This window comes from Eumetopias jubatus, unplaced genomic scaffold, assembly GCF_037043125.1.
Source record: "Eumetopias jubatus isolate StellerSeaLion01/CBP00866 unplaced genomic scaffold, mEumJub1_p1.0 scaffold_12, whole genome shotgun sequence".
In the NCBI taxonomy this organism is placed as follows: domain Eukaryota; kingdom Metazoa; phylum Chordata; class Mammalia; order Carnivora; family Otariidae; genus Eumetopias; species Eumetopias jubatus.
This window is the reverse complement of record NW_028274818.1, coordinates 111,394,444-111,398,508: the sequence shown is the minus strand read 5'-3', so window position 1 is coordinate 111,398,508 and position 4,065 is coordinate 111,394,444. Positions and strand designations below refer to the sequence as shown.

Here is a 4,065-nt window from a genome sequence, read left to right as displayed (position 1 = left end):
GGGGGTGGGGAGTCAGAAAACGCCATCCCATCTTCCTGGCTTTGGTGAAAACGGACCTCTACTGGGAAGCAGCACAGGACAGTGCATGGCTGGAGGAGCCAGAGAGAGGCACGTGGAACACGTAGGAGCTACCGGGCCCCCAGCCAGGGGACTTGGCCCCAGTGACAAGTCCAGGGTGTGATTATGACTATTATAATGGAAGCATCCCGAACATCAGACCTTCCCCATGCCAGGCTTCATGATTGCTGCTCGTTGTAGTTGCTACTGTTGGTTTAGTGACTTTTCGGAACTAAGTCAAGTTTGTATTCTTTGCTGTGTGTATGGCTATTGAATCCCTGTGCTGTTAACTTAGTGGTCAGCCAGTGGCTGGGCAGAGAAGTCACCCCTGTTTCCGAGCTATGGGCTACAGATTGGAGGTCCCCACAACCTCTTCAGGTTTGAATAATCTGCTCCAGTGGCTCATGGAACTCAGAGAAACATGTTACTTACTAGATGACCAATTCATTGAAAGGACAGAACTCAGGGCCAGGCAGCTGGAAGCGAGGAGCAGGGCAAGGTGTATAGAAGCAGCTCAGAGCTTCCCTGCTCTCTGAAAGAGGACTTTGCCCACCTCCACTCTGACCTTCGTCTATACTTCCTAACTGAGGACGTCCTTCCTTCTGACTCATCTGTTAACTCGAGTGAAAGACCCGGTGGGCACCAAAACGACTCCTCAAGTACTAACCACTGCTGCCGTCCTGGTGATTCTTGGGCACAGCCATGAATCTCAGCTTCTTCATGATGGGGGGCAGCCCAGCAGCTGTGGGTCCCTCAGGTCCTCTGGGGACAGCACCTTAATGGGCTTATGATCTAGCAGGTACCTGTTCGGGTGGCTCTCGTCGTGCCACACAGCCTTGATCCCATTGGCCAGGTTGACCCCCATTGTCTGGTGACAGGCCAAGGTCAGTTGGTGAACCTCTACCACCACCCCCCAGAAAAGGCCCCCTTGTAGTCAAACTCGCCCTTGTCCCTGGGGATGTGTGCCTGGGACTGTGGCCAATGCTCGTAGCTGAAGTCCTTGTGGGCCGCCTGGTAGAAACCGGGGTGCAGGGTGCCGAAGAGGGGGGACAGGGTCTCCATACTCACGTGGTCGCAGAACTTCATGTCCACCTCTGTGCACACCAGGAGTCCACCTCACGGAGGAATTGTGGAGTTAATCTTAGAAAATAGATTGTAAGCCCTAAGGAGTGATTGTGGAAGCAGCTGAAACATCAGCAGCGTTCCCGTTCTCAGGCTACTGACCACAATGGCCTGGTAGGAGCAGGATCCCATGATCCCCAGGGGCAGGGCCTAGGTTAGGAGCCAGGAAAGAATGTAACCCTCCGTGCTCCCTTCCTGCACCTGGCGTTTGCTAGCACAAACATCCCGCTCTTCCCCGATCCCATGACGGCCTCCCTGCGTGCCTGCGCGTACGGGAGAGTGCAGGCCTGCTTCACAGCTTCGGGATACTTGCCATCCCTTTGTCCTCCTTTCCCATGCTTTGAGGCGTCTGCCCTTGCTTTTCTGATAAAAAGGGACATAAAAGCGATGTGCAGAACCCAGCTGCTGCTGCCCTACTTGCAGAGGCAGCCCTGCATGGCCGCTCAGATTGGTGTCTGAGAACTTTATGTCAGCGCGCGATGACGGGAAGAGCTGCTTACAGAAGCGGCGGATCATCACGTGCTCTGCGTGGACACGTCCTCCCAGCGCGGGATGCGGGGAACCTCGAGGACCACCACCCTCTGGCCTTCCCGGGGGGGAACATGGGGCCCGGCGGGCAACTGATTGGTGAAGACGTAGTAGGTGACCCTGTGTCCCACCATGAAGAGCTTCTCAACTGTCTGCAGGAACATCTCCAGGAAGACCATGTATCCACAGGGACAGCGGACAGGGCTGGAGGAGGGTCACTGCCAGAGGCTGGCGGCAGGACCCCAAAACGTGGGCCATGAACGTGTGCACTTTCTTCAAGGGGGCAGGCCCTCGGCTGCTTTAAGCAACAGCCAACCTCCTGGCCTGGCCTGAGCGCATCTGCTGGTGGGGCCTCCCTACCTTTGGCTCCCAGAGATGGGAGCCATCAGGACCCCATCTTACAAAGGGGAACCTGAGGCTTAGAGGCTAGAAACCCATGCAGCTGATTCTACCCAGTCTGTAGGGCACAGAAACAAGGGCTGTGCCCAAAGGTGCTCAACTCATGGCAGGTGGGGACAGAACCTGCAGGGGGTCAGCCAGGGGAGGGGACGTGCAGGGTTTGCCAGGGAGCTCAGCACAGGGGGAGTGTTCTTGGCTCCAGCATGCTGACTGTTGGGCTTCATGGGTCACAGGGTCACCTGTGACCTCAAGATTGCCAAAACAATCTTGAAAAAGAAAATCAAAGGTGAAAGGTCATCCTTCCAAAGTTCAAATATTAATACAAACCAACAGTAAATAAAACATTTTGATACTGTCATAAAGGTATGCATTCACCCTGAAACAAATAATACATTATACACTAATTGAATTTAAATTTAAAATATTTTTTTAATTTTTTATTGTTATGTTAATCACCATATATTACATAATTTGTTTTGGTGTACTGTTCCATGATTCATTGTTTGTTCATAACACCCAGTGCTCCATGCAGAACGTGCCCTCCTCAATACCCATCACCAGGCTAACCCATCCCCCCACCCTCCTCCCCTCCAGAAACCTCAGTTTGTTTTTCAGAGTCCATCATCTCTCCTGGTTCGTCTCCCCCTCTGACTTACTCCCCTTCATTCTTCCTCTCCTGCTATCTTCTTCTTTTTCTTTTTTCTTAAAATATGTTGCGTTATTTGTTTCAGAAGTGCAGATCTGTGATTCAACAGTCTTACACAATTCACAGTGCTCACCGTAGCACATACCCTCCCCAATGTCTATCACCCAGCCACCCCATCCCTCCCACCCCCCACCACTCCAGCAACCCTCAGTTTGTTCCTGAGATTACGAATTCCTCATATCAGTGAAGTCATATGATACATGTCTTTCTCTGATTGACTTATTTCACTCAGCATAACACCCTCCAGTTCCATCCACGTCATTGCAAATGGCAAGATCTCATTCCTTTTGATGGCTGCATAATATTCCATTGTGTATATATACCACTTCTTCTTTATCCATTCATTTGTCGATGGACATCTTGGCTCTTTCCACAGTTCGGCTATTGTGGACATTGCTGCTATAAACATTGGGGTACATGTACCCCTTCGGGTCCCTACATTTGTATCTTTGGGGTAAATACCCAGTAATGCAATTGCTGGATCGAATGGTAGCTCTAATTTCAACTGTTTGAGGAACCTCCATACTGTTTTCCAGAGGGGTTGCACCAGCTTGCATTCCCACCAACAGTGTAGGAGGGTTCCCCTTTCTCCACATCCCCACCAACATCTGTCATTCCCTGACTTGTTAATTTTAGCCATTCTGACGGGTGTGAGGTGGTATCTCATTGAGGTTTTGATTTGGATTTCCCTGATGCCGAGCGATGTTGAGCACCTTTTCATGTGCCTGTTGGCCATTTGGATGTCTTCTTTGGAAAAATGTCTGTTCATGTCTTCTGCCCATTTCTTGATTGGATTATTTGTTCTTTGGGTGTTGAGTTTGATAAGTTCTTTATAGATTTTGGATACTAGCCCTTTATCTGTCATTTGCAAATATTTTCTTCCATTCTGTCGGTTGTCTTCTGGTTTTGTGGACTGTTTCCTTTGCTGTGCAAAAGCTTTTTATCTGGATGAAATCCCAATAGTTCATTTTTGCCCTGGCTTCCTGTGCCTTTGGTGATGTTTCTAGGAAGAAGTTGCTGCGGCTGAGGTCGAAGAGGTTGCTACCTGTGTTCTCCTTTAGGATTTGGATGGAATCCTGTCTCACGGTTAGGTCTTTCAACCATTTGGAATCTATTTTTGTGTGTGGTGTAAGGAAATGGTCCAGTTTCATTCTTCTGCATGTGGCTGTCCAATTTTCCCAACACCATTTGTTGAAGAGACTGTCTTTTTTCCACTGGACATTCTTTCCTGGTTTGTCAAAGATAAGTTGACC

General features: G+C 49.9%; 1 pseudogene; it reads right to left on the bottom strand.

Moving 5' to 3' along the window:
* Window positions 1–957: 957 nt before the first annotated feature.
* LOC148162892 (histo-blood group ABO system transferase 2 pseudogene) lies at window positions 958–1,886 on the bottom strand (annotated as a pseudogene).
* Window positions 1,887–4,065: the final 2,179 nt, after the last annotated feature.